Source organism: Amblyraja radiata, chromosome 1, assembly GCF_010909765.2.
Source record: "Amblyraja radiata isolate CabotCenter1 chromosome 1, sAmbRad1.1.pri, whole genome shotgun sequence".
Lineage (NCBI taxonomy): Eukaryota > Metazoa > Chordata > Chondrichthyes > Rajiformes > Rajidae > Amblyraja > Amblyraja radiata.
In genome coordinates this window covers 184,328,698-184,340,173 of record NC_045956.1, presented here as the reverse complement: position 1 = coordinate 184,340,173, position 11,476 = coordinate 184,328,698, and the positions used below count along the sequence as shown (strand labels likewise).

Here is an 11,476-nt window from a genome sequence, read left to right as displayed (position 1 = left end):
TGTTTGAGCCCCTGGTAGGGCACTGCACATGCTGGTGGAATTTGCGGAGTGCGGCTCGTAGGTCGACCTGATTAAAGTCCCCTGCAACAATGAAGGCACCGTCAGGGTGAGCATCCTGCTGCTTACTGATGGCCGAGTGCAGCTGTGCTAGTGCTAGGTTAGCATTAGCCTGTGGTGGGATGTATATGTCCATGATGATAACCACAGTAAACTCCTGAGGCAGGTAAAACGGTCTACATTTAAGCAGTAGGTATTCCAGGTCTGGGGAACAGTAGCTCTTTACTGCAGTGTGGTTGGTGCACCAGTCATTGTTGATGTAGATCCATTGAGAACTGTTTGATCAAACCCATCAACAACAACAACCCAGTGATGTCAACAAACCTGGAAGGCAACAATAACCCTCTCTCATCTGATTGGTGAAATACCAACAATTTTACATATCTCTGACAAGATTTCACTAAAGAGGGGGAAAGATCAATATCTGTCAACGAGGCACCGAACTCTCACCTTACGAATGGCATGGTGTGAAAAAGTCAGTAGCAAGAGGATTTTGCAAGCAGTCAGCCTGGCTTTAATGAGAGAGGGCAAACAGGATCCAGAGTGGTCAGACAAATCAAAGTGTCACTTCTTGGCCTTTTGGTTTAGATCAAGTGAGGTTTTGGTTCTTATAAGAACAGAAACTTCACTTGATCTAAGCCAAAAGGCCAAGAAACAATACCTCAACTTGTCTGACATTGTAGATCCTGTTTGCCCTCTCTCTTTAAAGCCAGGCTGACTGCTTGCAAATTCCTCCTTCTACTACCTTAGCTCATCTTCTGATCCAGGGTCTGCCATGTGGAGCAGGATGAGACATGCTCATGCTTCTACTTCCATAAGGTTCACAGGGGGAGCTCTGTGATGAACAGCCTTAGGGAGGAGGACAGCTCGGTAACATCCTCGCAGACGGACATGCTGAGGATCTGTAAATCCTTTTACACGGATTTGTATGACAGAAAGGCCACAGACAGCAAGGCCTCCCAGAACTTCCTGTCCTCTATCACGGAGGTCTTGGAGGACAGCAAGCGGGAGAGTCTGGACCAACCACTGACCCTAGTGGAGCTGACTGGCTCCATCCGCTCCTTTGACTCGAGTAAAACTCCCGGAAGCGATGGCTTACCGGCCGAGTTGTATTCGGCTCTGTGGGACTGGGTGGGCCCGGACCTGCTGGAAGTGTACAACGACATGCTTCTAGCCGGCAGCATGTCAGACTCCATGAGGAAGGGCAGCATCACCCTAATCTACAAGCAGAAGGGGGAGAGGAAGGATATAAAGAATTGGAGACCCATAACATTGTTGAATGTGGATTACAAGATCCTGTCTAAGGCCATCGCCAACCGGGTCAAGTCTGCTCTGGGACGGGTGATCCACCCGGACCAAACCTGTGCTGTACCTGGCAGGAAAATCTCAGGAAGCCTAGCGCTGCTGAGAGATACCATCGCCTACGTGCAGGACAGACGGGTGGATGCCTGCCTAGTCAGCTTGGACCAAGAGAAGGCCTTCGACAGGATATTGCACACGTACATGAGGGACGTGCTCTCCAAAATGGGTTTTGGGGCGGGAATCAGAAATTGGATCCAACTGCTCTACACCAATATCCGTAGTGCAGTCCAAATCAATGGGTAGCAATCAGACAGTTTCCCTGTAAGGTCTGGAGTCAGGCAGGGTTGCCCTCTCTCCCCTGTTTTGTTCGTCTTGTATTGAACCTTTTGCCGAGTCCATCAGGAAGGATGCGAGCATAAAAGGAGTGACATTGCCAGGCAGCGGGGGCAATCAGATCAGAACATCCCTGTACATGGACGATGTCACCGTCTTTGTGCCATTTATCTGACATCTCTATCTGTTAGTTACCAGGAGAAACATTTTCTTCTGTCAAAACTCTTCATAACAAACACCACAATAATGCACATATTACATTTGCTGATAAGAAGGACCTGTAAAGCCATAAATCAGCTGGTATTATTTCCACGGTTCTGCAGGAACAAATAACTATTTGCATTATTCGTTCCTGCTTGCCCATTTCCCCTGCTCTGGACTTGCTCCAGACCATAGCCCATATGAAATAGGAGCAGAACGAGGCCATTCGGCCCATCAAGTCCAATCCGTCATTCAATCACGGGTGGCCTAGTTCCCCTCTCAACCCCATTCTCCCGTCTTCTCCCCATAACCCCTGACACCCCGTACTTATCAAGAATCTATTCATCTCTCTTCTCCGTGGATTGTCACCTTGTCGTGGTAGAGAAGCTTGTGTGGTCCTGAGATCCTGAGAGCGATGCCGTCTGGAGCTATGCTCCTGGTAGGGCCACCCATGGCGGTAAGGTCGAGGGGGAGGTCTCTGACAAAGAGCAATCCAACCAAGACCTCAACGGTGGAACAGGCGGAGGACGATGGCTGACCTTAGTGGAGCGTCACAACGGCTGGGAAGGCGGATGAAGGCTGCAGCAGAAAAGGGTCTCCGGTCGTCTTGGACTCCATGCAACTGGATCCTGACCCAGATCTGTCAAGGACCGTGGGGTAGCCGTCTGCGCACCAGTCTCCCCACGTTAAACAAAGTCACGCACTGGCCGATAATGATAGGTTAAATCTTCTCCATTGAAGTTTTCTTTTCCAAGTGCCCGTTCCAAATTGGACTGATCGGAGGGCAGTATTATTCATACATGGAAAAGTCCTCCTGTTATCAGCTTGTGCTTCAAACCAGCACAAAGTTAGTATATAATGGAGGAGGAAAGAGTAGGCAGATGTGAATGAAAGCAGTTGAGTTTAGTTTAGAGATACAGTGCGGAATCAGGCCCTTTTCACCAACTGATTCCGCGCCGACCAGCGATCACCCCCAAACAGTTTAGTTCAGAGATACAGCGCAGAAACAGGCCCTTCGGCCCACTGAGATCGCACCGACCATTGAAACATATAAAATTGTTAAGGGCTTGGATTGAAACAACAAGTTTATTCATGGATAACCCCTTGAGATGGACAGTCATCTCGTTTTCGAGGGGGTCCAACATAGAACATACAGCACAAGACATAACATACATAGAGGCTCTCATTGACCCACCTACCCACACACCAATCCCAAAACCCCTCCATACCCACTTGTTATAGTTTATAACAATTGTTAATTGGCTTTACACATCCAATAATAATAATAGTTATGTGTTACAGCATAATGTTGATGCATAATACCATATACCACCTATCATACATCGGACGTTAATACATACTATCAACATTATTACATGATATATTATTTCATGATATTGTGACATAATACAATATAAGACCTTGTTACACTATGCAATACAATAATACATAAGTGTAATGGCCATGCATATACAATAGTTATGCCAAATGATCACACACAGAGCAAGCTAGATAAAGGAGCTCGAAGACTCTAATACTAGAAACAGGTACATGGTTTTATAAGGAAGGGTAAAAGTGTTTTTTTTAAATAGACGAAATGAGCTAATAGTTCTTATGGTACTAGGCAGAGTGTTCCAGTCAGAAGGAGCTTTGAATTTAAATGCACGTCTCCCAATTTATTTGTTAGTTCTTGGAATGAAAAAGAAGGGTTGCTGAATATGTCTTAGTGAATATGAGGGTGTGTATGGTAATAGGTCTTGTTTTAAATAAGAAGGGTAATTGAGATGGATGCATTTAAAGATGAACTGGAACCAGTGGTAGCATCTTCGAGCGTGGGGGGATAACCAGTTTAGAGTTTCGTACATAGAACAGTGGTGAGTTATATATGGACACCTTAAAATAAATCTGCAAAGACTATTATAAACTACATTGAGGGGTTGAAGATGTGTATCAAATGTATTCTGATAGACAATATCAGCATAATCCAGTGTTGGTAGTAGTAGTTGAGAGACAATTATTTTTCTCATCTGAAAGGTGAAACAATTTATATGGCGGTAAAGAATAGCTAGATTACAGCAGAGTTTTTTAGTAATCGTCTCACTATGCTGCGTAAATGAAAGCGTTGGGTCGAGCCAAACACCAAGATATTTGAAGTTCAATACTTGTTCTAATGGTGATCCTTCATTAAATGATATAGTCAGATCTACAGAATTACCAAGGCCTTGTCTGGTACCAAATAACATATAAGATTGTTAAGGGCTTGGACACACTAGAGGCAGGAAACATGTTCCCGATGTTGGGGGAGTCCAGAACCAGGGGCCACAGTTTAAGAATAAGGAGTAAGCCATTTAGAACATAGACGAGGAAACACTTTTTCTCACAGAGAGTGGTGAGTCTGTGGAATTCTCTGCCCCAGAGGGCGGTGGAGGCAGGTTCTCTGGATGCTTTCAAGAGAGAGCTAGGTAGGGCTCTTAAAAATAGCGGAGTCAGGGATATGGGGAGAAGGCAGGAACGGGGTACTGATTGGGGATGATCAGCCATGATCACATTGAATGGCGGTGCTGGCTCGAAGGGCCAAATGGCCTACTCCTGCACCTATTGTTTATTGTCTATTGACCAGCGATCTCCGCACACTAACACAACCCTACACATGCTGGGAAAAATTATTTTAATATTTATACAGTTATACCAAGCTAAATAACCTACAAACCTGCACGTCTTTGGGGTGTGGGAGGAAACCGAAGATCTCAGTGGAAACCCACGCAGGTTACGGGGAGAACGTCCAAACTCCGGTTAGTGTTAGTGTTAGTTAGTGTCGGCACGGACTTAATAGACAGTAGACAAATAGATGCAGGAGTAGGCCATTCGGCCCTTCGAGCCAGCACCGCCATTCAATGGCTGATCATCCCCAATCAGTACCCCGTTCCTGCCTTCTCCCCATATCCACCGACTCCGCTATCTTTAAGAGCCCTATCTAGCTCTCTCTTGAAAGCATCCAGAGAACTGGCCTCCACCTGAGGCAGACTCGGTGGACCGAAGGGCCTGTTTCCGTGCTGTCGCTCTAAACGAAACTAAAGTAATGAAACGAAACTGTAGATGACAGATTAAGAACTAGGGGTAAGCCATTTAGAACGGAGACGAGGAGACGCTTTTTCACGCAGAGAGAAGTGAGTCTGTGGAATTCTCTGCCGCAGAGGGTGGTGGAGGCGGAGGAAACCTAGACACTAGGGACAATTTACAGTTATTCCAAGCCAATTAACCTACAAACCTGTACGTCTTTGGAGTGTGGGAGGAAACCGGAACACCTGGAGAAAACCCACGCGGTCACGGGAAGAACATACAAACTCCGTAGTCAGTATCGAACGCGGGTCTCTGGCGCTGTGAGGCAGCAACTCTACCGCTGCACCACTGTGCCGCCCCATATAGTGTGTCACACGGTATTGGGGGTTCAGTATTGATGTGGATAGAGAACTGGCTGGCAGACAGGAAGAAAAGAGTAGGAGTAAACGGGTCCTTTTCAGAATGGCAGGCAGTGACTAGTGGGGTACCGCAAGGCTCAGTGCTGGGACCCCAGCTATTTACAATATATATTAATGATTTGGACGAGGGAATTGAATGCAATATCTCCAAGTTTGCGGATGACACGAAGCTGGGGGACAGTGTTAGCTGTGAGGAGGATGCTAGGAGGCTGCAAGGTGACTTGGATAGGCTGGGTGAGTGGGCAAATGCATGACAGATGCAGTATAATGTGGATAAATGTGAGGTTATCCACTTTGGTGGCAAAAACAGGAAAGTAGACTATTATCTGAATGGTGGCCGATTAGGAAAAGGGGAGATGCAACGAGACCTGGGTGTCATGGCACACCAGTCATTGAAAGTAGGCATGCAGGTGCAGCAGGCAGTGAAGAAAGCGAATGGTATGTTAGCAATCATAGCAAAAGGATTTGAGTATAGGAGCAGAGAGGTTCTACTGCAGTTGCACAGGGTCTTGTTGAGACCACACCTGGAGTATTGTGTACAGTTTTGGTCTCCTAATCTGAGGAAGGACATTATTGCCATAGAGAAGGTTCACCAGACTGATTCCTGGGATGTCAGGACTTTCATATGAATAAAGACTGGATAGACTCGGCTTGTACTCGCTAGAATTTAGAAGATTGAGGGGGGATCTTATAGAAACTTACAAAATTCTTAAGGGGTTGGACAGGCTAGATGCAGGAAGATTGTTCCCGATGTTGGGGAAGTCCAGGACAAGGAGTCACAGTTTAAGGATAAAGGGGAAATCCTTTAAGACCGAGATGAGAAAAACACACAGAGAGTGGTGAATCTCTGGAACTCTCTGCCACAGAAGGTAGTTGAGGCCAGTTCATTGACTATATTTAAGAGGGAGTTAGATGTGGCCCTTGTGGCTAAAGGGATCAGGGGGTATGGAGAGAAGGCAGGTACAGGATACTGAGTTGGATGATCACCCATGATCATATTGAATGGCGGTGCAGGCTCGAAGGGCCGAATGGCCTACTCCTGCACCTATTGTCAATGTTTCTATGTTTCTATGCTGGTTTACGCCGAAGATAGACGTGACATGCTGGAGTAATTCAGTGAGGCAGGCGGGATCTCTGGAGAGAAGGAGTTTCGGGTCGGGAGCTACTCCGGTATCTTGTGTCTGTCTGTGAAGGAGTTGGGGAGGTGACCGCAACCCTCTTCCCAACTCAGCTCCTCCGTGGTCCTGCTCTACTTTACAGAGTGTGTCACCTCGTTCTTGATTCATGCACCAGGGAAATTAGTTTTCCATCCGCCGGAGCAAATCTTAGCATTTTAAACACTTCAATTAGACCAACCTTCAATCTTCTAAACCCAAAGCGGCAGAAGCCACATTAATACCACCTCGGCACATTGATTAACACTCTTGGTCCTGGCTGTGTTTCAGCGAATACGTACGGCACTGGGCAAACTTCTCACAGTCATAGAGTCTTACGATGCGGAAACAGGCCCTTCGGCCTAACTTGGACTTCATAACAAGAAGAGTTGAGCATATTTAGATGAAGGTTTAGATGAAGCGATTTAGATAAGGCATTTGATAAGGTCCCACATAGGAGATTAGTGGGCAAATTTAGAGCACATGGTATTGGGGGTAGAGTGCTGACATGGATAGAGAAGTGTTCAAGAAGGAACTGCAGATGCTGGAAGATACAAAAATGCTGGAGAAACTCAGCGGGTGCAGCAGCATCTATGGAGCGAAGGAAATGGGCGACCTTTCGGGCCGAAACCCTTCTTCAGACTGATGGGAGGTGGGGGGGAGAAGGAAGGAAAAAGGGAGGAGGAGGAGCCCGAGGGCGGGGGGGATGGGAGGAGACAGCTCGAGGGTTAAGGAAGGGGAGGAGACAGAATAGAGAAGTGATTGGCAGACAGGAAACAAAGAGCAGGTCTGAAGAAGGGTTTCGGCCCGAAACGTCGCCTATTTCCTTCGCTCCATAGATGCTGCTGCACCCGCTGAGTTTCCCCAGCAATTGTGTGTACCTTCGATATTCCAGCATCTGCAGTTCCCTTTTGAACAAAGAGCAGGGATTAATGGGTCCCTTTCAGAATGGCAGGCAGTGACTAGTGGAGTACCGCTTGGCTCGGTGCTGGGACCGCAGCTATTTACAATATACATCAATGATTTGGACAGCGCCTGTACATTCAGGGTCAAACCCAGGTCTCTGGCGCTGTGAGGCAGCAACTCTACCGCTGTGTCAAGCTGTGATGTTCACACCAAGATGCTTTTCTATGGGTTTTTTTTTTTTTTTAGTAATCGGCAAGAATCTTAACCTCTTTGCTAAGAAATTTCACAAAGGATCTGTAATGCTTCAAAATAAAAGAGAATGTGTCACACGCTCTTGAGGATTGAGATCATCGAGCAGCCTGGCTTAACTTCTGAAGTCCTGTGTCGGTTGCCCGCGGCAACGGGTGATGGGAGGCGGAGATGGTTGATTGCCTAATCTGCCAGGGCCAGTTAGACTTCAAAGCCAGAGCCACCAGTGCCTCTAACACAGCCTTTCCTCCCTCCTTCCCTCCCTGTTTCCCAGTCTTCGAAGGCCAGCACCTCCTCCCATAGAGTCACAGAGGCATAAGGCGTGGAAACAGGCCCTTCGGCCCAACTTGTCCACACTGGCCAACATGCCCCATCTACACTAGAGTCTTAGTCATGGAGTGATACAGCATAAAAATAGGACCTTTGGCCCAACTTGCCCACACCACCCAACATGCCCCATCTACACTAGAGTCATAGAGTCATGGAGTGATACAGCATAAAACCAGGCTCTAACTTGCACACACCGACCAACATGTCCTTTTTCTTTGTCTTTTTGTCTTTTTCACAAGTATTATCTTTTTCACACAGAGAGTTGTGAGTCTGTGGAATTCTCTGCCTCAGAGGGCGGTGGAGGCCGGTTCTCTGGATACTTTCAAGAGAGAGCTAGATAGGGCTCTTAAAGATAGCGGAGTCAGGGGATATGGGGAGAAGGCAGGAACGGGGTACTGATTGGGGATGATCAGCCATGATCACATTGAATGGCGGTGCTGGTTCAAAGGGGCAAATGGCCTACTCCTGCACCTATTGACTCTTAATCATCGATGAGACCAAACGCAGACTGGGCGATCGTTTCGCTGAACACCTTCGCTCAGCCTGCGTGAATCAACCTGATCTCCCGGTTGCTTTCTCTTCCATTGTCAGAGGCAAAAACGCAAATTTGTGGAACAGCATCTCATATTTCGCTTGGGCAGCTTACAGCCCAGTGGTATGAATTTGATTTCTCTCACTTCAGGTAGCCCTGGCATTCCCTCTCTCTCTGTCCCTCCCCCACCCAAGTTGCACCAGCTTCTCATTTTCACCTAACAAACAACTAACAATGGCCTGTTTTCTTTATCATCGATACTTTTTTTTTGCATATCTTTCATTCATTGTTCTTTATCTCTCTACAACATCATCTATATCTCTCGTTTCCCTTATCCCTAACCAGTCTGAAGAAGAGTCTCGACCCGAAACTCACCTATTCCTTCTCTCCAGAGATGCTGCCCTTCCCACTGAGTTAATCCAGCATTTTGTGTCTATCTTCGGTGTAAACCAGCATCTGCATTTTCATTCTACACTTTCAAACTTCTTATCTTGTTTAGTTTAGTTTAGTTTAGAGATATAGCGCGGAAACAGGCCCTTCGGCCCATCGAGTCAGCGGCAACCAGCGGTCTTCCTGTACATTAGTTCTATCCTGCAGACTAGGAACAATGTATAGAAGCCAATTAACTTCCAAACCTACACGTCTTTGGAGTGTGGGAGGAAACGGGAGCACCCAGAGAAAACCCACGCGGTCACAGGGAGAACGTTCAAACTCCGTACAGACAGCACCCGAGGTCAGGATCAAACCGACTTTGTGGCACTGTGAGGCAGCAACTCTACCGCTGTGCCACACTGCCTGCTATGCCACTATCTTCAGCCCGATGGGAGTGGGGAGAAACATAGAAACATTAAAAATAGGTGCCAGGTGTAGGCCAAATCGGCCCTTCAAGCTAGCACCGCCATTCAATATGATCATGGCTGATCGTCCAAAATCAGTATCCCCTCCTTGCTTTCTCCCCATATCCCTTAATTCCATTAGCCCAAAGAGCTAAATCTATCTCTCTTTTGAAATCCAGTGAATTGGCCTCCATTGAAAACATCCAGTGAATTGGCCTCCATTGAAAACATCCAGTGAATTGGCTTCCTATGAAAACATCCAGTGAATTGGCCTCCATTGAAAACATCCAGTGAATTGGCCTCCATTGAAAACATCCAGTGAATTGGCCTCCATTGAAAACATCCAGTGAATTGGCATCCATTGAAAACATCCAGTGAATTGGCCTCCATTGAAAACATCCAGTGAATTGGCATCCATTGAAAACATCTAGTGAATTGGCCTCCATTGAAAACATCCAGTGAATTGGCATCCATTGAAAACATCCAGTGAATTGGCCTCCATTGAAAACATCCAGTGAATTGGCATCCATTGAAAACATCTAGTGAATTGGCTTCCAATGAAAACATCCAGTGAATTGAATTCACCTCCATTGAAAACATCCAGTGAATTGAATTCGCCTCCATTGAAAACATCCAGTGAATTGAATTCGCCTCCATTGAAAACAACCAGTGAATTGGCTTCCATTGAAAACATCCAGTGAATTGGCCTCCATGGAAAACATCCAGTGAATTGAATTCGCCTCCATTGAAAACATCCAGTGAATTGGCTTCCATTGAAAACATCCAGTGAATTGGCCTCCATGGACAACATCCAGTGAATTGGCCTGCAAGATCTATCTAGAATGTGCTGCCAAAGGAAACTGTAGAAACGAGTACAATTATGACTTAAAAAGCATCTGAACAGAAATATAGGAAGGAAGGTTTTAGTGGGGTATGAGCCAAATGCTCGCAGATGTTACTCAGGAAGCCAAGTTGGTCGGCATGAGCAAGGGTCAAGAATGTTTCTTTGTCATATGTACTGAAAGCGGAACAATGAAATTCTTACCTGCAGCCGCACTACAAGTTTGTAAACACAATATTCACGACACAAGGTACAAAAATAAGTTCAATTATTTAATTTTAATTAAGTAAAAATCGATTGATTAAAAAAGAGTGTAAAATGTGTTTAGAGGAGCACGGTGGCACAGCGGTAGAGTTGCTGCCTCACTGCGCCAGAGGCCCGGGTTCGATCCCGACTACGGGTGCTGTCTGTACGGAGTTTGTACGTTCTCCCCGAGACCTACGTGGGTTTTCTCCAGGTGCTCCGGTTTCCTCCCACATTTCAAAGATGTACAGGTTTGTAGGTGAATAGGCTTCAAGTTAAAATGTAAGTCGTCCCTAATGTGTGCAGGATAGTGTCAATGTGCGGGGATCGCTAGTCAGCGTGGACTCGATAGACGATAGACAACAGGTGCAGGAGGAGGCCATTCGGCCCTTCGAGCCAGCACCGCCATTCATTGCGATCATGGCTGATCATCCCCAATCAGTATTCGGTGAACCGGAGGGCTTGTTTCCGCGCTGTATCTCAAAACCAAACTAAATTAAATCATGCTGAATGATTTGAGGACTCATTATTTCTCACATTTTACAATTGTAACGAGCACTTTTGTCCTCTTAAGTCCAAAATCGATGACCTCCATCTGCTTTGATCTGCACGGCTGACATTGCTGTCTATATTTGTGTCACTGGCAAACTTGGATTAGTGGCTTCTACCGTCTCTTGTTAGGCTGTTAATGAATGCACAGAATAATTGAGGCTCCGGTCCCTGGGAGAGCCCCCTAGTTACTTGCTCCCAATCTGAGGACCCGCCCATTAACTCTGTTGAAAACCAATTTTCTATCCAGGTCAATCTCTTGTCTTCAGTTAAATTCAAAGAGTCATAGAGTCTTACAGCGTGGAAATAGGCCCTTCATCCCATCGCCCACACTGGCCATCATGTCCCATCTACACTAGTCCCACTTCCCCGCATATGGTCCATATCCCTCGAAACCTGTCAATAGACAATAGGTGCAGGAGTAGGCCATTTGGCCCTTCGAGCCAGCACCGCCATTCAATGTG

The 11,476-nt window shown here is 46.5% G+C and overlaps 1 pseudogene; it reads right to left on the bottom strand.

The window, feature by feature from the left end:
- Positions 1-598: 598 nt before the first annotated feature.
- Positions 599-716, bottom strand: LOC116983428 (annotated as a pseudogene).
- Between the last annotated feature and the right edge of the window lie 10,760 nt (positions 717-11,476).